The sequence below is a fragment of the Protopterus annectens genome, chromosome 1.part0 (genome assembly GCF_019279795.1).
Source record: "Protopterus annectens isolate FY-2018-M chromosome 1.part0, PAN1.0, whole genome shotgun sequence".
Classification (NCBI taxonomy): Eukaryota; Metazoa; Chordata; order Ceratodontiformes; family Protopteridae; genus Protopterus; species Protopterus annectens.
In genome coordinates, this window is record NC_056725.1 from 905,005,093 (window position 1) to 905,030,662 (window position 25,570).

At 40.5% G+C, this 25,570-nt stretch overlaps 1 protein-coding gene across 3 annotated transcripts in view; it reads right to left on the reverse strand.

The window, feature by feature from the left end:
- Positions 1-25,570, reverse strand: part of COL12A1 (collagen type XII alpha 1 chain) — a 589,904-nt gene that overhangs the window by 487,828 nt on the left and 76,506 nt on the right. The gene's annotated exons all lie outside the window — the stretch shown is intronic.

A 25,570-nucleotide genomic window follows, 5' to 3' on the forward strand; every position in this document is an offset into this window, starting at 1 on the left:
TGCAATGGTCTTGAATGCAGATTGTAAATTTTTGTGCTATTTTTTTTTTTGGCATCATGGTACTGTTTGTTGAAACGTTCCGTTGTCAAACAATGGAAATATCCTTTATCTTGAAACAAAATGTGCTTCTTGAAGATTGCACAGTTTATGGTGTTATAAACTCTTCCAAGGTTATGCAAGAGTGAAGACAGTACATGCAATTAAGGAGGGTATGGGGTTTAAAGCCTCCCTCATGGTGTGCAGGCTGATGTAGAACCACATAAAACACTTTTCTTGGTGTTAGAATATATCGTATTGTTCTTTTGTATGGTAAATCACTCTGGCAATTAATTTCTATGTTCTGGATCTTCACAGAACTTGTTTTTTATGGGTGTGTGTCTGTGATTTCTTGAGATTCAATACTGTAGGATTTGAAATATGGACATACAGGGGTGCAACACATCAAGGAGGTTATATAGTTTGTGGGGAGCATGTACTGTACACTACTACTGCATTCAGCTCCCAGTTCAGTAATTTGTTTTCATAAGTCAAGAAATGGTAAGTTATGAACTAACAGAAAACAATGCTTCCAACTTTTACTTACAGATTTATAGCGTTGATGAAGTGTTTTTCTATCTGGCTAGTTTGTTGCTCCTTTAACTTTAAGTTCTCTTATCATCTTGTAATATTTTAAATAAAAAGAGCAATGTGCAACTACTCAACAGGCTATAAGACCCTCACAAGCAAGCAAGCAGTAATGTGTCCCATATTGCTAAATATGAAAACCATTTTAATATTGTCCTTAATGAGAAAAAAGAAAGGAGACAGAGAGAGAAACGTTTGATGGATAAAGATTTCACTCAGTATAGCCACGTTTAGATGATAGAATAAATTAAATGTAATGCATTAATTCATGCATTCATTCATTGTTATGTATGTATGCATTCACTTGAACTCTTGTTTACATCATTGCAACTAATTTTATTAAATAACCAAACTAAATAAAAATATTATGTGATAAGCAATAAGCAACAGAAGAATAGTAAAGGAACATATAATGCATTATACTGCCATAATGAAAACGTAAGTTTTAAAATAAGGATGCTTGAATTGAAAACTGTAACAGAGATACTGCAGGAGAAAAGGATTTTAGTACAGGGAGGGTAAAAGCTGAATATGATTAAAAGAAGAATGCTTAGGAGAATATGAAAAAAATGGTCTGAAGGAAATTAATTAGCACAAGCAGTCTTGATTACTGTTCTTCCAAAAGCAGTGGTGGGTCTAGAAATTTTGCAAAAATGGGGGCATTTGGCCTAATAAGTCATGTCTGTACATGTTGGTTGCAAACTCAGTATTCCAGGCAATAGGAGCATATAACCCTATGCTACATACACTGAAGTTTAACACTCCCAGTTCTATAATAGTAAAAGATACTGGTGTTACAATTCACTGGGAGGGGCTCACCAAACATAGCAGTGTCACATCACAGTAGTACAAAAACACAACATTAGAACAGCTAAGTCAAGCAAAAGACTGAGCAAAGTAAGGAAAGTGGATTTAAGTTAAAGGAAGGGTATTGCCAGCTCCATGACTTTTGTCAGGAAACCATATGTGATAATCCAGCCTATTTATTTAATGAAATGCATGTCAACTGATTGAGGAGCATAAGACAGGTCACATGTTTTTATGTTGTTGTTTGTCTTTCGGCTTTTCCCGGTTAGGGGTCACCACAGCGGAACTCCGGTCCGCTAATGATTGGCAGTAGACTTTCACAAACGCCGAGGTGCCAGCTCGACGTTCAACCTTCAACGAAGGCATGCCCATTTACACGTCTTTCAAACGCACACCCAACCACGGGGAGGACATGCAGACTCCAGTAAGAAGGCGCTCCCTGCACTCCAGCCGAGAATCGAACGGGAGAATCTCTTGCTTTGCGGCAACAACGCTACCGCTGCACCACCACCGATGTCTGTCACTTGTTTTTATGTGTTCCAGCCAAAAGGATTATTGATTACACAGATCATTTCATGGTCAAGAGCAGAGCACTGCCCTGCAGTGTACATCAAAGGAAAGGATAAAAATATCAATGACAGGTCACAAAATATGGTTACTAGATTTAAAGGATGTAAGCTGTCTGAAAAACATTGTTCAAATATCTAAAAATCACAACTTTTGTATTAGTGATTACTGAATTTGTGTGTCTAACATCTGTTATTAAGAGGAGCACTCATTTTATAACCAAAATAGTGACATACTAGCTTAGGATACTGAGAACAGTTTTTCACTTTGTTTAGGAATGCTGGATTCCTCGGTGAGCAAGTGAAATGATATCAGTATACTGTTTTTGATAAAAAAATACATTGATTCCATTAAGTGACGTTGGAAGTAGCAAATAAATTAAAAGAGTGAACGAGGAGGTATGAATTCATCTTACTCTCTATCATTGAAAATCACAAATGTACCCCCTACGTCATACAGTTTTATGTACTTATAAATTACATAGGTTCATAGGTTCATAGGTTCATACTAGGCTATCTGCCCAAGGGCATTTATAAGCCTAGCCCATAGTTATGTGGCTTTCGCCACCCCTTTAGTTTGAATAAAAACTATGCCTATCATTTTGCTGTGCTTCTGTCAAGCAGTGACGCTGAAGTAATCCCTGGGGTATATCTGCAATCTCCCATCCATTGGTCAAGATTCCTCTTGAACAAGACCAGAGAGGTGCTCTGCCTCACATGTACCGGGATTTTGTTCCACAGCATAGGGAGTCTCTGGGTGATGAATCTGTCCCTCCAGCACGTTCTATTTATAACCGTGTCAAGGTTTAAGTCTCCTTGTGGTTCTGAGGGATCTAGATTTTTTGAGGTGAAGCATATTCATCAAATCTGGGTTTGACATGGCCTTATATGTCAGGCACAGGTCACCTCTGAGCAAGCGGTATGAGACTGAATAGAGCTGGAGTTCTTTCAGTCGGGCAGCATAAGACATATTTTTGAGACCCTTTATCCTTTTGGTGAGGAACTTTTGGGGCCTTTCAAGCTGCAGCAGGTGTCTGGTCAGATACATTCCGAACGGGGCATTGTACTCAATCATAGTACTCAATCAACAAACACATTTGTTAAATGAGTAAGTGAGTTGGTCCAAATAACATTTTCTGCCATGATTTGGAGTCACATGGCAAAGACAGACACTGAAATTCAAATAGGTAAATATTTGCAAGATTTTGGGAAATTAGTATAATACATTTAAAGTATATATATATATATATATATATATATATATATATATATATATATATATATATATATATATATATATATAAATATATATATAGGTTCATAGGTAGGTACTAGGTTATTGGCCCAAGGGCCTAAGTAAGCTAGCCAACAAGGTTCCCTGGCTTTGCCACCCAAGAAAATTATTGTCCTGTGCCCCTGTTGAGCAGAGGCACAGAAGTGATCCCCAGGGTTGTTCTTCTTCTTTCGGCTTTTCCCAGTTAGGGGTCTCCACAGCGGAACTCTGGTCCGCTAATGATTGGCAGTAGATTTTTACGGTGCTGAGGTGCCAGCCCAACTCCCAACCTTCAACAAAGGCACCCCAGGGTAAATTTCCTATTTTCTATCCACTCATCAAGATTTTTCTTGAAGAGTGCTAATGAGGAGCTTTGTTTGATATAGATGGGTAGCTTGTTCCAGAGTATGAGAACTCTCTGGGACAAGAATCTATCCCTCCAGCATGTTCTGTTTATTGTGGTGACAAAGTTAAGGTCCCTAGGGTGTGTAGCTCAGAAGCATTGGGATTTCTTTAGATGGCACATGTCCAACAGCTCTGGGTTTGACATAGCTTTGTATGCTAGGCAGAGATCGCCTCTGAGTAGGCGATATGTGACAGAGTAAAGCTGGAGTTTTTTGAGGCTGTCTGCGTAGGGCATCTGTTTGAGGCCGGTAATCCTCTTTGTGAGGGATTTCTGTGGCCTTTCCAGTTGTTGATGTCTTGTGAGGTATATAAAAGGGGTGTTGTACTCTATAATGGGTGTAATGAGTGATGAGTAGAGGGGAACAATGACCTCTTTTTTTTCTGGATGACAACCTTTTGTAATGAGGTGTGCCACGTAGAAGGATTTACTGACTATTGTGGCGATGTGATTATCAAAGGAGAGACTACTGTCCACCAGGGTCCCAAGGTCTCTTATCACATTTTCAGTGTTAAGTATACTACCGCCTATGTGGTAGTTCATGGGCACAGAGTTTTTACCAAAGGGAATGAGACTGCACTTTTTGGCATTGAACTTGAGGCCATGCCTCTGACACCAGGCATCTGTCTCAGTGAGGCCCTTCTGTAGGATGCCCACATCATTTGGGGACTTGACTATGGCTCCTAGTTTGCAGTCATCTGCGAACTTTGTTAGCCAAAGACCTTCTGTGTTAGCCTGTACTTCAGAGAAGTAGATACCAAACAGGAGAGGTCCCAGGACTGAACCCTATGGTACTCCACTTGTCACTGGTTTGAAGTCAGATCTGGAGTCTGCAACTTTTACAGTGTGGCTTCTGTCAATGAGCCAGTTGGCAACCCATCTTGTGACGTAGGGATTTATACCTAACTTAGTGAGTTGATCTATAATTCCAGAATGGGGAGTGGTGTTGAAAGTCTTGGCAAGGTCAACATAGGCTGTATGAACCACCTTACCCTTGTCTACAGCTTTGTTGACTGCTTCAAAGGTATCAGGTTGAGGAGACATGATCTGCCCTTCACAAACCTGAAGTGGGTGGGGTCCAGAGTTTGGAGGTTACCAATGCCTTTGTTTATAACGTCCATGATGATATGTTCTATGGCCTTGCAGACCAGGCTCATCAGGCTAATAGGGCAATAGTTCCTGGGGTCTGTGGTGGTTCCCCCTTTGTGGAGTGGGACAACTGTTGCTGTGCACCATTCAGTAGGCACAAAGCCTGAAGTGAGGCTATGAATGAATATGGTACTTAGGTAAGGAGCCAGATCATTCTGAAGTTCATGTAAAATGCAGCCTGGGATGTTGTCCGGTCCCATGGATGCTGTGTTCTTGGTTTTAGAGAGTGCGTTTTTTACCTGCGTAGTTGTGGTTACAGGGATTCTGTATTCTTCCAGTACAGATATGGGCCCTTTAGAGGGTAAGAGGGGAGGGGGTAAAGTTAGCACTGAACCTATCTGCAAGGATGTTAGCGATATCGGTTGGTTCTGTAAATTTCATGCCATTGTTCTGTAACTCAGAGCAAATCTGGGTGTTGTCATTGAGATTCTTGACATAGCTGTAGAATGCTTTGTGGTTGTCCTTAGAATCGGTGGAAATTTTGTTTTCATAACTAGCTTTGGAGGATTTTATGAGGGATCTCAGCTTCTTACTGAGGCTGACCAGGGAGCTCCTCCACTCATGGGATTTTACTCTCTTTTGCAACAGTTTCTTTCTTCTGTTGTAGAGTTTATTTATGGCAGGGGACCACCAGATTGGCTTCCTTTTTTTGGAGGATAGCATCTTGGTTCTGTTAGGGATAGCACGATCCATGCACTCCTGTAAGTGCTTATGGAGGGCATTTGTGTAGGATTCGGCAGTCGTAACTCTATTGTCCATCTACATGGATATCATGAAGTTCGCCAATTCTGTCTTAAGAAGCATGAAGTTGGCTTTGGAGACATTTTTTACAGTGGTTTCCTTAATGGGGGGGGGGCAGGATGTGGATATCTATGGTGATTAGCTTATGGTTGGATCTGACCAACGAGGATCTGACCTCAGGTGTGGAACACCAGTCGCTCATGTTGGTAATTACTAGGTCTAGGATATTGTTGCCCCTGGTGGGGGTGTGTATAAGTTGATCCAAGGCATTTTGAATTCCAGCGTTGAGCTAAGGAGTTTGTACATGAGTAGTTTTCCAAGTTAATGGTGGAGTAGTTGAAATCTCCCATTATTAGGGTGTTTGGTTGAAGCCTAATATTTTCCAGTATATCAAGAAAAGAGGAGTCGGAATCCTGGGGCATGTTGGGGGATCCCTAGCAAGCTACAATTTGGATCGCAGTTTTGCCCAGAGTTAGCTGCACTTGGATAATCTCGGCAGCATTATGCTGGGCAACTAGCCTAGAGGTGTGGATAGCCATCATGAATATGGACACACCGTCTTTAGTGTTTCAGTCCAGGTTAGTTGGCCGAAAGGTGTGGTATGAATTATAGCCTGGTAATGCAGGGGTGCTCTCTGGAGCCTTGAACCAGGTCTCAGTCATTGCACAGATATCGATGTTCTCCATTTTAAGAAGTGCCTCGAGTGAGTGCATTTTGAGGTTTAGTACAAAGACACACACACACACACATACACACACACACACACACACACACACACACACACACACACACACACACACATTTACACACACATACACATCCATATACATTGATAATCTACATGGTAATTTATTAATATGTATAGCTTACATGATAATTTGTTAATGCATTACAAGATGCTGATATTGCACAGGGGTGGCTAGCACAGCTGTCCATTTGTTGAGGGGTATAGGGGCAGGACCTTCATTAGAACTGTGTATACCCAGACAAACAGCAGACAGCAAAAGGTTTTCTACTGTGTGAAATGTTTAGACTGAGTATGACAACCATTGTCATGGATGCATGTGCATTTATACATTTCACTAGGAGGTTCCTTAAGTGGATTTCTAAAGAGTGGACTAAGATGTAGTTCCTTAATGACTGTTATAGATAATTCCAGGAGAATACAATTTAGAAAAAAGCTTTCTCAGCTATAAAGAGGATGAATTTCTGCCTCTTTAGTGCAGGTACCCTTTGGTTACTGTTGTGAAAGAGAGAAATGGGGAGTTTAATTTTGGATATATTTTGCAAAGTGTGAGTACTAAGAGGAAAGAAGGAGTTTGAAGCTAAACAATGTTAAATGTAGGGTTGCTCTAGATGTAATGGGAATCCAGTTAGCTTTTGATATTTAGAAGCAATGGTGTCCCTGGACAGGTGATAAGTACATATACACCTGCAGATTTTGTTTTCTGAGAACTGTGGCAGTGGATTTCATTGCTATTAGTGGTAGGCATGTCATAAATAAGGTGTTAGCATTTGTAGACCAATTCCATTTCTGGAATTTAACAATAAAAACCGAGTCAGCTTGTAGGTATATTTAGCCTGGAATATGACTTTACTATTTTTCTGTGTGTTAACAGAAAGAAAACCATTGATCTTGGTATATGTCTTAATATTTTTTATTAGAATTAGGTTACCATGAGGATCTGTGGCACTGACTACTGGACTAGAAGTAAGTTGTTGGGGTTACTGAATATCAATACTGAGGACTTTATAAACAGTTATTAAATTTTGTGAGTGCAACCAATTCCACAAAAGGCTAAAACACTTCTGAAGGGTTGTCTGGAGCCCTTATTAGTTTTGTAGGGTCGGTTAACTATCCTGCTAAATTACTGTATTTCCTGTTCATCCCTGTGATCTATACTTAGTTGCATCCTTGAATGTTAACCTTTTTTGCTGCCACTGCTATAATTTAAGGGTAAAAACTGTCATCAACCCATCTCATATTTCAAAACGTATATTATCCTAATGTCTACTCTGAAAAAGGCACTTTGATTTAGCCAGTAGAATCATTCTGTGAAGAAATAATATGTAAATCAATCGATCACGCTACCAACCAAGCACTATGGCATTTTTTTCCTTTAGCTGCTATCACATGCACTGATGGAGAATTTGCATTCTCATGCTTGCAAAGGAAAACTCTCAACTCCAAATTGGAGGTTAAGTTCATAAGTTCATAGTAAATGTTAGGCTAGCTGCCTTTGTGGGCCATGTTATGCCTACCCAGTTTCCCCCTTTTTGTGCTCTAATTAACCTCCCCTGTTTTTTCAAAGATTAGCTTTACCAGTCCCATGGTCAATAATTATATATTATCCTAATGAGAATAAGTGGGATCCTGCCATAGATAATTTGACAGGGCATGTGCATGGGGTAAAGCATTTAGGACCTGCCTCTGTCCATTAGTAGCACAGTGGGCAGTCCTGGGGTAAATTTTCTGGTTTCCATCCATAGAGCCAAGCTGCCCTTGAATATAGACAGGGATGAACTTTGTTTTATGTGGATGGGGAGTCTGTTCCAGAATGAGGTATACTTGTCCCTCCAAACCGTTCTGTTGATGTTGTAGAAGAGATTAAATCCCCAGACTGAGTATATCTGAAGTCATTCGACTTGCTGATGTGCAGTAAATCCATCAATATTTTGTTGCAAGATGCCTTCTATGCCAGACACAGGTCACATCTCATCAGTCTGTAGGATACCGAGTATTAAGGACAGGGCATTGAGTCAGTCCAGGTAGAGCATTCTGTTAAGGCCTTGTATCCTTTTAGTAAGGTACCTCTGTGAGCATTCCATTTGTTGCATGTGTGTGGACAGACAGATGCCAAAATGGGGTATCAAATTCAATGACTGGCCTAATGAGGGCTGAGTAAAGGGTGACAATGACATCCCTAGATCTAGACGCAGTCCCTTTGTTTATAAGCTGTGCAATATAGAAGGACTTTCTTACAACAATGGACACATTGGTCAAAAGTTATGTCACTTTCCACATAAGTTTCCAAATTCCAAACAACTGGGTCAGCTCTTCAATGGCATATTGAAAGATGGAAGAAAACACAATTATTAGTCAAATTATGGAAAAAAAATGTTTGACAACTTTTACCTATATCCCTCTTAAATTAAGCTTTACTAGGATATATTAAAAAAGGACATGAGCAGGAGTATATCTGCTGGAACTCAACAGAACACATGGGTGCAAAGGCAAGACTTGCAATTGGCTAGACGATAATTATCTTCCATACCAAATATGGCCTTCCACTTATCTCAACTGCATCTTCTGTCAATCATAGCACGCTGCAGTACTTAATAGAAAAGAACTTCCAATGTACATCTTTTGTACCTATCAGATAGCACCACCCTCCTGTAAATGAAGGATATAATGTCCTTCTGCCTTCTTCCCACCATCTTAATTTCACTGAAATATCTACAGCACTATCCACCTCTGGCCAAAAAAGTTAATCATCAGCCAAAAGCCATACAACTTCAAATTCACTCAAGCCATCTTTGTTATTTATTTATTTATTTATTTATTTATTTACTTACTTATTTTAGGGTTATCAGCTTAACTAGGCCAAAGAGTAATGAGAAAAGAGCGGACAGATTCTAAACTACCTGTTCCTCTCCTGCTTGACACAATTTGTCCTTGCGTGCTCTACTGACAGATGAGCTAAGCTTCTCTTTTAATGCATTTTTTAAACATCTAAGAAGCCCTAACTGAGACCCAGGCAAGCCAGGTTCAATTAGTGGAATAAAGCCCTGAGGAGTTTTCCAGGGGAAACAGGGACTGGACTGCATTTTGACAGCTCACTTGTGCTGGGGGAAGGTGTTTTTCTCTCACAGCTACAGTTCTTTGTGGACTACATAAGGACATAGCAAATTACTAGGCAAACACTCACAAGGGACTTAAGATGCCTAGCAGCCAAATGTAAGAGTTCTTGCCACCCCTCTTCAAGCAGATAATAGGGCTCACCTCCCACATCGAGCAGGGGCATACATGCTAAACCTGGTGGCTCTAGTCTTGCTGCACAAATTGTTGAACACACTAACAATGTGTCAATGAACTTACTCCTCACAGATATCTTTGCATGGTGGATGTGAAGGCAGGCTGTGATAAGGACATAAGAAAATGCCCTTTGCAGCTAAACAGCTGGCATAGTACCACACTGGCCTTGATCTCCTCTCCATCATCTCCCCAGGCAATTTTACATTGGATTTTGCCACTTGGTGGAGGCCCATTCTAAGGGGGTAAGCCACACAGTGCTAGGGATGTTGGAATGGAAGACTCAGAAATGCCTCAGGGACATGGCTGATGGAAGATGGCACAAGGGAAGAAAAATAGTTAAATAAGTAAGTAAATAAAGAAACAAATAAAAGAACATTTCACATGAATCCATAAGCTACACCCATCCTGAACAGCCTAGCTCAATGTCCTACATCTACACTTCTGTCTTCATACTTTCTGCAGAGTCCAAGCCATGCAACAGTCTATAAATACTTCTGGTTTAACAGACGTTGAGATGGTCACACTTCCAACTACAGTGAGCACCATGAAAACTCTGGGTATCACCAAACCTTTTTAATATTACTTGTTTGGGAGAAAGGCTTACCAGGTGATGGTTATTTTACACACTCATGGGATTTATGCTAATCATTCCATGGATGTGCCATTTTTTCAGACCAAACTTTATAAATCTGTCAATGATGCTTACTGACACTGGAGGTGGTCATACTGCTGGCACCATTTTATCCAACTTCCTTGACCTACATACATTGTTTATTGGTGGAAGTCACTTATTTGCTTATAGGTTGCTGTTCCAGATATCATCCTTACTAACTATTTCTTGCAAGTTATATGTAAGCTAAACAGTGTATTTTGCTTTGCACTCAAATATTGAATGAAAAGCATCCATTTGTATCAGGCTGCCAAATGAGTTAAAAGACATAAAAAATTAAATGTATCTTTATCATTTTCAGAGACATACAGATGTATGGATAAATAAGTTGTTTAAATTGTATTGCACACTAAACTGCTGTACACCAAATTATTGCATGTTAGTCTTATTTATGTCTTTTGCAAAATGTCCAGATAACTATTTGCTTTTCCCAAAACCATGTGATATACAATTTATGCATTAGCACACCAAGGATGACATAATGTGTCAACAGGAAACAGTCTCAAGTACAAATATAGACTGCACAAGAAATATTCTTTGTGATAACTGGTTTAACATAGAAACAAAAACGTGTAATACACTCAGTGATGGAGGCTTGTGCTACACAAAGTTATCAGTTATGTTCTCTCCAGCTACCAAATTTGTTCTGGCCTGACTATGTCACTCTAGCCCACTCATTTACCTGTCAGCCATTGTTTTAAGGGTAAGGACGTTGGTATTCACCAAAATAAATGCTCTACAACTTTACAAATAAAAATACTTGGAAGCAACTCCACCATGGGTACACAAAAGTGATAACTGTGTTATCGTTAGAAAGACAGAGATGGATATTTTTTAGCAAAAGTTTTACATAGGGCAAATATGTTACAAATGCAGGGAATGATGATATAGTAACCTGCTACAATAAACAGGAAATTCGTTGATTTTTTGCTCAATCCCTGACAACGCACTTAATTTAGAACAGAGACATATAGAAGATCTGGGGTCTATCCCAGCACTCAGTGGACATAACACTGTGAACTAATCAGGAACAGGTCACCAAACCATCACAAGAGACATACACAATCACTCACAAATGCTGTGAACTAATCAAGAACAGGTCACCAAACCATCACAAGAGACACACAATCACTCATAAGTTTTATGCACATCTATTGACAATTTGGAATGTGGGGAGAAAACCACAGCACTCAGCAAAAACCAACAATATGCAACATCTCTCACAAACACACAAATGCACACACACACACACACACACACACACACACACACACACACACACACACACACGCACAAAATCATAATAATAATTTGAATCCAATTTCATGCATTTTTATTTAACAGCAGAATAATATGGGATTTAGTTCAGACTGTTGTTTGATTACTTTTGGTATAGGATTCCAAAATGATTAAAGGAAATGTGGTCTTGAGTGTAATGTCTTGGCAGATATGTTCTGTACCAAAGGGAAATAGTAGCACCAAGTTACCATAACACTTCAAAGACCCCGTCCAAGAAACCTGAGATATACATGCATACACATACAAAGAGAACTATGGAACATCTGTGAAGAATTACGTAGGATACACTATTTGCTTTTTCATCTGCCCAGAGGAGAAGCCACATCTGCAGCACCCATATTTACTTGGGACCTGTATTAAAAGTGCTTAGAATTCTAACCCTTCTCTGTTTGCTTATATAATACTATGAACTTGTTTGTACTTTAAAATGTTCTTAAGGAACATGGAAAACATATCTTTGAATATGAGTCTTTGTAAGACATTTAACCTACTCTATTTAAAAGGATAACATGTCAACAGCCTTATGCTGGCATACCATCAAGAAGAAAGCTATCCAAAGTACAGAGAAAAGATGTGTGCCCAGGACTTTTGCAAATATTTGCATCCTAACATAATCTTTGCTGAGAACTGAGGTACAGAAGCTGTTCTGTTGTTTTGTTTTTTCTAACTTAACCATACAGAAAAATGAAATGTGAAACTGGTAGTAGGTATAAAAATGTCACGTCAACAATTACCAACAAGAAGAGTAGTCATTCCGGCTTTTTGTGTGGTAAAATCTGTAGCTTACAAAGCAAGCAAGAAAGAAATCATTCAACGACGTGCTTAGCGGTCTCCTGACAATCCTTCTGGAGTTCCAGAAAGAAAATTCTAGTAGAAGAAGAAGACAATTGTTCATTATGACAAAGCAGGGAGGACTCTCCAGGCTACACTTTCCCATGAAATTTCTATTGGTGGGAAAAAATACATGGTAGTTTCATTAAAGTAATCAAACTCTTTTAGTAGTCTTCTAGCACCACTAACAATTGCTGTGTTGAAAGGGGGGGTTCAGGTGCATAGGCAGTGAGACATTTCCCTGTGGTACATTTGTTTGGGGGCACGTGGCTGAAGTGACATGCAAATGCAGAGAAATATGGCTGTTTGCATATTCCCTGTGGTTAAAGAGATGAATGTGATGCCATGCCCACAACTTCAATAACCAAATGCATAGGAAGAAAATCATGTCCATGGCCCCCCAGGCAACATGAGGCAGCAGGCAGTATGGCAGGCATCAGCAGCAGGCTGGCCAGAGTGCATGTCAGTGGCAGTGAAAATGCACAGTAGGCAGTGCCTTTATAATTGGTGTGTGTGGACCACTACTCCCTTCACAGTGTCTAGGGAACATTACCTAAAACACATACTGGTGCATAAATGTGACTACAGTAGCCTGCAGGATTTCCTCCATGCTGTAGCACAGTTCTACATGTTGTAGCTGCATAAGCATGCACTATACACTGAGCACAACACTCATTACTTCTTCTGCCCCCCATGCAGTTGGCTATTAAAGCTGTGGGCATGGCAATGTGTGCTTCTGTCTGCACACAGGGAATTTGCAAACAGCAGTATTTCTCTGCAGGTTGATGTCACTTCAGCCATGTGCCCGCAACCAAATGTACCACAGGGAAATGTCTCACTACCTAGGCACCTGAACCCCTTCTAAAATTCTATAATGATGTCTTTAAATTAGAGTTTATTAATCAAAATGTCAGTAATTCTAAGAGTTACATGGAAAAGTTCTACTCATACCTGGACAAATGCATCATATTGGCAGTTCCCACTAAATCCAAGCCAATGGGGGAATTTTAAAAGCAAACCTGCATCGTGTACCTCTCGTATTAATACACTATGTAATAAAAGGGAAAATAAAACTCTGAAAACTATATAGCAGAATAAACAACTACTAAGCTAAGGAGAACAGCAAACAGCTAGATAAGAGTCTGGAAAAGGGATCTAAGAAAAAATAAAGCATCCCATAAACTTAGTCTAGTCATGAAAGCCAAAGACAACCACAAATCCTTCTTTAGTTGTGACAAAAAAATAAGAAATAACATCCAACACTGCTCCAAGCTTATTCACAATGATACCAACTATTCAGATCCAGTGGACAGAGCAAACCGGCTAATACATTTAGTGCCAACTTCATTGCAGACATACTTATTCCAAATCCACCTAGCTCTGATGGAATCATGTCACCAAATCATCACAGGAGAGTACTGAAAGTACTCTAAATGAAGAATACCTCATTCATAGGACCTGATAACATACCAGGTTGTCTAATTAATAGCACTAAGCTGGCATTGGTGGACTCACTCCTCAGACTCTTCAACCTAAGTCTATCAACTGTATTTGTCCCACAGGAATGGCACACAGCTGTTGTAAAGCCACTCCACAAGCATAGCCCAAACTCACACCCTGGAAATTGCACAGCCATTAGCCTAACAAGTCTTATAAGCAAAGCTATGGAATATATCATAATGGGCCTGAATAACTATGGTATCAAAAGTGTTTTTAGACTCAACCCCCTGCATTCTGGCTTTGTTAAAGGCAGATCCTGTCTAATGAATCTTCAAATTTCTTTGAGATGGTTAATCAGGCTACTGACTCTGAGCAAGCTTTCTATACAGTGTACCTCAACCTCACAAGGCTTTCAATACCACACCAAATGCAATTATAATGGTCATATTGAATGAACTCCTAATTGACTTGTATGTGTTTAGGTGGAAAGCCAATTGGCAATTTCCTTTATGCATTTTCTGTTCCTTTCCTGAATTTACATTTTCTGTTCTCTTTTGTTATATTCTGTTTCTTTTCCTTATGGAAAGAGAAGTTGATATTACCTCTGCCTTAACATTTTAAATCCTGACACAGAATCAGTTAAGTAAACAGAGAAAATGATAAGCTGTTTTTGTGCTTGCTCGGTTTCTAGAAATTGTATAGGCTCAGAATGCTCACCAATATAATAAGATGGTATTTTTTTGTCTTTTCATTCTGTCTAGGATATGTTACAAACTATGATTACTCTTCACAATTTTGAAGAAGCATGGTGTGTAAAAACATCACATATGCTTACAAAAAGACTCCAAATCCTGTATAACAATTCTTACTGACAAATGCAAACCACCACCCCCATGTTTCCACATAACCTACTCCAAGCTGCTATGACCTTAAAGTTGGTTACACTTAGTTTGAGGTCTGCACATCTTTCCATAAGGTGGGATTGAGAAGCCCTACCGGAGTTCAGACAAATTTTGGTCAGTAAAAATATTTGGAGAATTTGTTGAATTCTTTTAGCCACATCTAATTTCACAACTCAAATGTTTGGAGATTATGCTTCCAAAAATATGGCTAGTAAATGCATTCTAAACCAAATAAGATCAAACTATCACTGCTCTGTAATTTATTTCTACTCCTTCTAGTTCCATTCTAAATGTCACATAATAACCACCAGCTTATTTATACTTTAGCCTTAATACATTAAATATACTATCTCAAAAAGTATCATTAATAAAAGCTGTTTTTAAATTCATACCTTTAAATGAATCCAACCTGCTGAGATCAATATTATCTTAATTTTTCCCTACTTGCTTTTGAAGTTTTATCCAAAATTGATAACACTGTTTTCTAAAAAGATTCATGTTTCCCATGATAAAATGTAATGTAGTTGCACATATGGTTTCTGTTTTCCGTAATATTAGTGTTTAAATGCCCAGATAACAAAACAATATAAATTAACAGTGTGTCTCTGAGAGATCTGCATTTAGTAAAATATTTTAAATCTAGTGCTGTCAAATTTTCTGAAGTAATAGTTTGAATAAAATTTCTTCTGCTTCCAGCCAGCAGGGTACTCAAGTTCTTTTAAATGGTCTTATATTCAGCATCATAGCAGCTTGTTTCTATTTTTATCCTGTACATTCAGCTGCCCTTACTTAACCTAATGAAATGAAAACAAACGTGACCACTCTTAACATGTTCAACAAAACACTGATTTTAAGCACATTACTTAATTAATTGATTCTTTATTTTGCATCAAGGAAATCATTATCAGGCAATTTCACCTGTGACTTTCTTTAACATGAGTATATTTTGCCAGAGGTAGTTTCCTCATAGAAAAACATCATCTTTCATTAGCCTACCTTCCAATTTAACTGCAGCTGGTCCCTCAATCACTCTGCATGCCTGACCTACACTGCAGACTTCCCCTAATACTTATAGGTCAGACATCTGGGTCAATAAACCTGGAAGGAGGTGAGAGAAAGGGGGGAATGTTGCCTCTTTGGACTTTGAAGCTCAATGGTTGTTGGTGTTTTTTGGGCCATTCATCCTGTGCATGTCCATTATGGTGCAAGGAGTGAGTGTACAATGGGCCATTGCAAAGTAGGTCACCAGCCTCCATGAGAGAGATTCTCATAGGCCTTGGTCCCCACCACCATACATGACATGTTCCTTTATGTAGTCTTTGTTCTCAACTGAGGAGTCTAAATTGAAGTTAACACCCCATATTTCGGCATGTCCCCCTCCAAGAGAAGTGAACAAGCATAGTCTCCACACTCCCCCCCACCACCAGCTTTTCCAGTGTCCCAGATGCTAATCAATCAAGTGTTACCTGGGTCATGCTCAGAGTTTAATCCCTCCACTCTACTGAGCTGGCTTAACATTGGTCTTATCTTTGAAGATAAAAACATTAGACTTATTTTTGAAAATAAAATTATCTTTGAAGATAAAAGCCTGACATGAGAAACAAATTAATATTCTATGTTAGGACTTCACAAAGGGAAAGTTAAAGTCTCATTCAAATATAAGGTTCATTAATTAATATAGTGCTAAATCTCATAAATTATTCATGTTAATATATACCATTTCATCTTACATTCTTATTACGCTTTGTCCTGCTGCTTTCTCCTCTACATTTTTCTTTAATTCTCTCTCTCACTCTCTCTTACACACACACACACACACACACACACACACACACACACACACACACACACACACACACACACACACACACACACTCTTTTCACATTCCTCCTGTTTATCTGTACCTCTCATTACAGATAAGTGTAAAACATTTCCTTGTTTTATGTTACTTAGTACCTGCCATACAGATCGACATTTGTCAACTCTCAGGCATGCTGCAAAGTGTTGATCATTCTTTTCAACTTGTCCTGTACTGATGGTTTAACAACTTGAAATAAATCATACAAGTAGTCAGCACAGAAGCTAATATGTGTCTAGCAAATTCTGATTTTTTTAAACAATGTGTCAGGCCAAGTCAGTACAATTAATATCTACTATTTCATGCTCAGTGAATGTCAGCTGAATGGTACAGGCAGTTAAATGTGATGTGTGGACTCAGACTAGTATACTCATATTCAGATTTTCTGCTAACCCAAGATAATGAGTTGATGAATGTTTATTACCGACTTTTACTTAATACTTTTTTGGGGGGCAATCATATAAAAGAGAGGACAGTGCAGGAACTTAGCACCATTGCATTGTTACATATTAATATCTTTTGAATTTTCTCTGGCTCACACATACATTAAGAATAATGTCAGCCAGTCATATCACTGAAATTTAACATATAGTATATACATATATGATGACACCTATACATGCCCAAATTGCTGGAAAATCTCTCCAGAGATTCAGGATGAAGAATTTGTCAAGCAGAAGGAAATGGTGTGAAGGCAATCAGCATATATTGTATAAAAGGTTGTCAGAGATCAACTGATAATAGTTCAAAAGATTTGTTACATCTGACATTGAAAGGCTTATTGCAGTGGGTAACTGTTGGAAAGAATCCAAAGTAGTACAAATTAAGCCTCCCTGGGGGATGGAAAGAGCTGCAAATGCCAAACTCTAAAGTCCTTAGATGCCAAAGAATTCCTGTCTCCTAGAACCATGATCAAAGTGATAATGCTTGGCAAAACTATGAACCAATGACCAAGTCGCTATGGCAAACATATTCTAAAAATGGCTATTCTTTAATCAAGCAATGGAAACAGTCATGTTCTTTTTGTAGTACTCTTGATGGTATTACTTAAAGGCTGAAGAAGTACCTAATAATAAAGACAGTGCACTTAGCAATTCACTCTGACTGGGTTTGCTTACCCACAGATAAACTCACGTTATGAGGAACTACTGAAATGAACAAGTCTGTTTTCCTAAGGTGTACAACCTTCTTGGGTAGAATCTGGGATGGCAGTGTTCATCAAAGGTATAAAGAAGCCCTTCCCCCCTGAATTCTGCTACTAAACAGAATTCTTTGACTATTTTTGATAGGTGACATAGCACAGCTGTAATGGACATTTGATCTTTGGAAAGGTAACATATGTTACATAAAAATATGGGCCTGCAGCTGTGAAATTCTAAAAGAAGATGTAATGGTCACCAGGGATAGCATCTTACAAAACATGATCTTATGATATGTGAAACCATTTAGATCACATGTGGAATAGATAATTTTGTCAATTGCAAAGTTCAAATCTTAGGGAGATAAAGGGTTATTCAGTGCTGGGTAAATATGCATAACCCCATTAAGGAAGTCTATGACAAGACATTCCCAACAACATTTCTGTCTGTTGTGGTACTCAAAAATGACAGAACTATGCAACTATGCAACATGTCTGTTTTAATCGTTTCACTATGGCAGAGAAAATCTCTTGAATGAAAAACAATTTAGTTGTTTTAATGAACTATTGTGCTAGAAACTTCAGCAACAGGAAAGATATGAAGTAACATCCACACCTGGAGCTGAAGCTGGTACTCACTGCAGACAAGGAGGATCGGTTCTTCTAGCCTGAAAGCCTGAAAACATGCTCTTAAGGGGTGATGCAATTTGGACTTTCACTTCAAGAGATAAAAAAGGCATGCAGGAATCTTCTCCAGCATGGAAGAGAGAATATGTCTGGTATCAACTATACTCCCTTTGCTGTGCGGGAAACTGAGGAAGAATGCTATATTCTCGTTAGGCAAGCAGGTTAATAGTCTTGATGTTCCACGAAACATCCTTATCAAGCAGGCATTCCTTACTGTCAACTCCAGACAAGAGCTAAAGATGCTGCTAAGGGTGTCATCTGGCACATTTGCTTCCTCAAGGATATGAACAGATGTGATGAAAGAGAGCTATTCCAGCTTGTGGCCCACTTCTTGGCATATACCATTGTTTTTTTAAAGAGGGTATTAAAACATACTCCCCCCACTTTAATATACCACACCACAGACCAATGGACCAAAGCAGAAGGGAATGTGGACATGTTTCCCTTTCCACAATATGAAGGGTAAGTGTCACTGTGACGTCCCCATGCTGGGCCAGTAATCAAAGATCCTGAATCCTCACCACTGACACTGGAGACGGATGTGCCCTTGGCATACAAATGGATACACTCAGTATTTCCAGATGCAGAACTATCTGCATCAAGCACAGTTTCCCATAAGAGCATGCAGGGCAAGCAATAAACCTATCTGGGAATATGCTACCCCATTCCTTGTCTTGAGAGCCCATCTGCATTTGCATTGCTGACCCCACTACAGTGTTGTACTATTATGTCATATTCCTGCAATCCTAAGATCCACCTTAATAACTTGGCATTTTGCTGGCTGGCTCTATGTAGCCATTTTGAGGGATTGTGGTCTGTAACTACAGTGAATTTCTTCCCATACAGATAAGGCTGAAGTTCCTGCAGTGCCCATACTATGGCTAGACATTCCTTTTCTACAGCTGCATAAAATTCCTCCCTGGGTTAGACTCTATGACTGAGATATACCACTAAATGCCCTTCTCCTTCTGAGGAAACTTAAGTACAGTGCCACTCCATGATATGGAGCATGAACCTGCACAACAAATTATTTGCTGTAATCTGGACTGGCTAACACAGGGGGTCCTCCCAAAGCTCCTTTAAGCTTCTGGAATGCCTGCTCACATGCTGAGGTCCACACTACCTTATCTGACCTGTTTCTCCTGGGCAGGTCTGTGAGGGGAGTAGCTATTGCACTATAATCGAGGGCAAACTTTCTATAGTAGCCCACTGCCCCTAAGAATACCCTCACCTACTTTTTGGTGACAGGGGCAGGCCATACCTGAACAGTTTCCAATTTGGCAGGTTCTGGGCTGATCTTACCACTCTCCACTCTATGTCCCAGGTAGGAGACCTCTGCCATACCCACCTGACACTTACTAGGCTTAATGGTCAACCCTGCCCTTTGCAATCTACCCAGTACCTCAGTGACATGCTGAAGGGGCTCTTGCCAGGAATGGCTGTAGATGGCAATATCATCCTAGTAAGCAAGGGCATAATTTCCTACTCCTGCTAGGATATGATTTACCAGCCTCTGGAAAGTTGCTGGGGCATTTTACATTCCAAAGGGCATCTACATGAACTCATACAAGCTGAAAAGAGTCACAAGGGTTGATCTCTCTCTCTAGCATTGGGAGTCAAGGGCACCAGCCAGTAGCCCTTGGTCAGATCAATAGTGGTCAGATCAACAGTGGTCAGATACTTAGCCCCACCCAGTTGCTCTAGGGCTTCATCTGTCCTAGGCATGGGGTAGGCATCTGACTCTGTGTGACTATTTAGTCTTCTGTAGTTCACAGATAATCTGGTGCTGCCATCCTTCTTTAGCACCAGCACCACTGGTGAGGCCCAGGGACTGCTGGACTCCTGGATTACACCTGGTTCCAACATCTCCTGTATCTCCTCCCTTGGAATCTGTTTGACTCACTCAGGCACCCTGTAAGGGGGGCCTGCTTGATAGGTCTTTGGGGCCCTATATCCACATCATGCTACACCAGGTGGGTACACAATGCTTTCCCAGTGAAAATGTCCTCAAACTCCTGTAAAATTGCTTGAATGTCTCGAACCTGGGTATGAGATAGCTGCTGGGACATTGCTACCCCTTCCACTGAGGTGTCAGTCTGAACTTCACTGAGGAATTCAGCCACCAGATCCCCCTCAAACTCCTCCTGCCATCCACTGCAAGTACTCACCACAAGAACCTACTTATCATGATAAGGTTTCATCATGTTAACATGGTACAATTTGTGCCCCTGCCTCCTGCCTAGCAGTTATACCATGTAGTTAACATCACTGACCTTCCTTACCACTTTGAAGGGTCCCTCTCAAGCTGCCTGCAGCACACTGTGTCTGACAGAAATGAGCATCATCACCTTTTCTCCCACAGCATACTCTCTGGCTTGAGCAGTCCTGTTATACCAGACATTTTCCTGCTGTTGGGATCCTGCCAGGTTCTCCTCGGCCAAACCCATGAGCTCCCTAAGTCCTGTCCTGAGGTGTAGGATGCATGCTGCAACAGACTCCTTGTGGGATTCAAACTCACCCTCTCACTCATCACTAATCAAATCTAAAGGTCCCCTCACCCTATGCCCATACAGCAATTCAAAGAGTGAAATACCTGTGGATTCTTGGGGTACCCTTTTGTAAGCAAACAACAGATGGGACAACTATCTGTCTCACTCTTTCTCTCTTAAACTGGTCTGCAAATACCCATAGCATGGTCTTTGGTGTGCAGTTTAACCTCTCCACAAGACCATTAGTCTGGGATGATAGGGGGTTGTCTTTAGGTACTTCACCCCACAGTGCTCCCACAGACAAGCCAGAAGGTCTGACATGACATTGGCACCTCTGTCAGTCAGTATTTCTCTCAGGAAATCTACCCTGCTGAAAATCTCTAGCAAAGCATCTGCCACCTTCTCTGCCTCAATGGAGGACAGAGCTATGGTCTCAGGTTATTTAGCAGTACAATCTACTACCACTAAGATATACTTCTTCCCTGTAGAACTTGGGGTACTCAGAGGCCACACATTATCCATAGCCACCCTCTGAAATGGCTCCTCAATCACAGGCAAAGGCATCAAAGGAGCTTTGACCTTGTCTCCTGCCTTGCCTACTTTTTGGCACTGCTCACAGGTCCTGCAGTACCCTATTACATCCCTGGAAATCCCAGGCCAATAAAAGTTCTGCATAATACATCTCTTGGTACACTGTATGCCCATATGACCTGCAAAAAAGAATGTCTTGGCTAAAAGTGCCAGATGGTAGGCTCTGCGCACTACCAACTGCTGTATTACCTCAACTTCTAGCCCTCCCTCAGGGGTCCACTCTATAAACAGTAACCCTCTGTTCCAATATTCAGATTCCCCTTTTCCTTGAGAATCAAGCACCTGCCTAGCTATCTCCCTCGGGCCTTGTAATGCACAATCTGAGAGCTGAGCCTGTCTAAACTCTATCTTTGTGACTTTTCCCAGCTCTCCTTCCACATGAATTCTGACATCTTCTGACAGTGGTGCCTCACTTTCAGCCTGGGTACTAACACTCACGTCTGCCCTTACAGTCACCCTGTACAAGGGAACATCAGTGCCTACCAGCAGCCATGGCTCATCTTCTGACTCACTGCTACCTCCACGGCAATACCCAGATTTGCTCTGAGTTACTGCACAATGGTACCTCCTATACTGAGCCAACAGATATTGCCATTTGTTTGTATGGCATAGACCTGCTCTAGCTGTGGTGCTCTCTCCTTTTTGCTGTTGAGATATTGCCAACATACTGGCGAACAGTTTCAGTGTCAACTTTACCCATCCCCCCCCCCCACAAAGGACCACTCACAATACTGGAAGAATGCCAGGCACCCAGCATTACTACAGCACAGGTTAAAGCTGCACTGTCCAAGGCTAAGAATACAGCTTCCATGGGACTCAAAAATATCCCTGGCTGTGTTCTATATGAACTACAAAGTGAACTAGCACCACATTGGTGTGCCCTGTTCAGTCACAGCTTTGCCTCAGGCTTTGTCCCTACCAAATGGCGGACTGCTACAGTCATCCCTCTCCATAAAGGGGGAGAGACTACAGACCCTAGGAATTATCACCCCATTAGCCTGACAAGTCTGATATGTAAAGCTATGGAGAGCATCATCATGGACCTGATTAACAAAGATACATGAAATCTCCAAATTCTAGACCCCATGCAATTTGGCTTTGTGAAAGGGAGATCATGCCTGCTCAACCTGGTTGACTTCTTTGAGTCAGTCACCAGGGCTGTGGATGAAGGTAAGGCAGTGCATACAGCTTACCTCGATCTGGCCAAGGCCTTTGATACCATTTCTCACTCGGGAATTATTGATAAACTCACCAAACTAGGCATCAACCCCTATATCACTAGGTGGCTTGCAAATTGGCTCACATATAGAACACACAGTGTGAAAGTAGCAGACTCCAAATCAGACTGCTGACAAGTCATGAGTGGAGTCCCACAGGGATCGGTCCTGGGACATCTCCTGTTCGGCATCTACTTCTCAGAAGTCCAGGCCAACACAAATGAACTCTGGCTGACCCAGGTTTGCAGATGACTGCAAGCTGGGAGCCATTATTAACTCCCCAAGTGATGCAGACATCCTACAGAAAGGCCTCACTGAAACCAATGACTGGTGTCGAAACTATGGCCTTAAGCTTAATGCCAAAAAATGTGTTGTGATCCCCTTTGGTAAAAACTCAGCTCCCACTAATTACCACATTAATGGGAGCCCACTGAACACTGAAGGCATTATAAGAGATCTAGGATGCAGATTGACAGCAATCTCTCCTTCGACCACCACATTGCCACTATGGTCAGAAAGTCCTTCTATGTGGCACATCTCATTACCAAGGGTTTTGCATCCAGGAAGAAAGAGGACATCGTCTCTCTCTACTCTTCCCTCATTAGACCAATCATCGAATATAATGCCCCATTTGGCATGTACCTCACTAGACGCCTGCAACAGCTAGAGAGGCCACAGAAGTGCCTCACAAGGAGGATACTAGGCATTAAACACATGTCCTACATGGACAGGCTCAAAAGACTCCAGCTATTCTCTGTCTCATATCACCTACTTAGAGGTGATCTCTGCTTGACTTACAAAGCCATGCCTGACCTAGTTCTGTTAGAAATGCTACATCTAAAGAAATCCCAATCCCTCCACACCACACACTCCAGAGACCTCAACCTCATTACCACAATCAACAGAACATGCTGGAGGGACAGATTCCTCACCCAGAGACTGACGATGCTATGGAATAGACTTCCCATACATGTCAAGCAGAACACCTCGCTGTCCCTCTTCAAGAGAAATCTTGATGAGAGGATGGATAATAGAAAGTTCACCCCGGGGATCACTACAGTGGCTCTATTTGATGGAGGCACTGGGAACTAACATCAGGCGGCACGATCCCAGGGCACATCTATGGGCTAGGCGTGTAAAGGTTCTAGGGCCATTAGCCTAGTGCACACCAATGAACCTATTAATAAGCAGGTGAACAGAACAGTGAAGGTGGTGATCACCACAGATAAAAGTATGTTTTATCAGTTCCACCTTCATCAAATGCAGACCACTGATATCTGATTCAACAAATGGACTCAAAAATAAACATTTTTTTATGTAGGGGCAAGTACCCCAAACCCCCATACAGAATGCTTCACTCCCTAAACACTGTTACTTATAATTAAAATTGTTAATTGGTTAATTATAATCAGCTCTGAGGACACACAGCTTCAGGACATGTTGCAAGCCGTTTTAGTGCAGTAGCTGAATCAGACCAGAACATTTCGGTTTTACTGTAAAAGACCCAAGGAAACAAATAAATATCCCACCATATGCCTCGTTTGCTAAAAGGGCACTATTAGAGCTGCATTTGTTTCCTGGCCTGCTATTTTATTAACTTTTCTTTTGAATGTTCTTTTAAGGACACAAGAGATAACTGGGGGCTGTTCTTGTCAGAGCTGCATTTGTTTCCTGGACTATTGTTTTATTACCTCTTCTGTTAAATGTCACTTTAAGGACACAAGATATAACTGATGACTGTTTTTCAACTGTTTTTAAAATAAGAAGTTATGTACTCACCATAACGTTCCATGTTTGTTATCCATCTCGCCTTCATTCATCACTGGTTGGGTTCGGAACTGAGATCGGTTCCAACTTGGCCTTATCAAAAACTTGAGAGCTTCCACCGGCACTTGGCTATACCTATCTCATGATGCTCAGGGACGATTACTCAGATCTTGTTTGCAGATACAATAGTTATTATATATAAGCATGTAACCATATCCCAAGAAAGAGACTAAGAAGAGATTCAGAGATGTAGTATCCAATTTTCATAAGAACCACTCGAGCCTCGAGGAGCAAAGGTGGGGGAAGGAGGGTGGAACACAAGAATGAAGGCAAGATGGACAACAAACATGGAATGTTATGGTGAGTACATAACTTTTTAATGTTATGTTGTCCTATCTCGCATTCATTCATTGCTGATTGGGACAACATCACTAGCACCTTCTTTCTTGGGTGGCTCAAAGGAGAAAGCTCTTCAGAACAGTAGATCCAAAAGAGGCCTTGTTCCTAAAGGCCAAATTGACTTTGTAATGAGTGATAAAGGTATGAGGCTTTACCTATGTGTAGCCTCGCCTGAAAGGCATATGAGGTAGATATAGCCCTTGTGGAATAGCCTTTCACTTTTCCTGGAAGTTCTCTGTTCTGAGCTCTATATATATATATATATATATATATATATATATATATATATATATATATATATATATATATATATATATATATATAGGTTATACAGTCTGTAAGCCATTTAGAAAGTGTGACTTTTATTATTGGGGCTCCTTTCTTTTTGTCTGAAAAAGATACAAATAACTGGTCCGATTTTCTGAAATATTTTGTTCTATGCAGGTAGAAATGTAACTGTCTATGTACATCTAACTGGTGTAACTTATACTCTGCCTTGTTGCCATAGTTTGGGAAAAAGATGGGTAAGTCAATGGATTCATTTAAATTAGCTTCTGAACACACTTTTGGTAGGAATGAGGGGTTGGTTCATAAGAAAACTCTATCTTTCTGAAAAGTCATGCAAGGGGGGCATATTGACAAAGCTTGAAGTTCAGACACTCATCTAGCAGACGTGATGTCC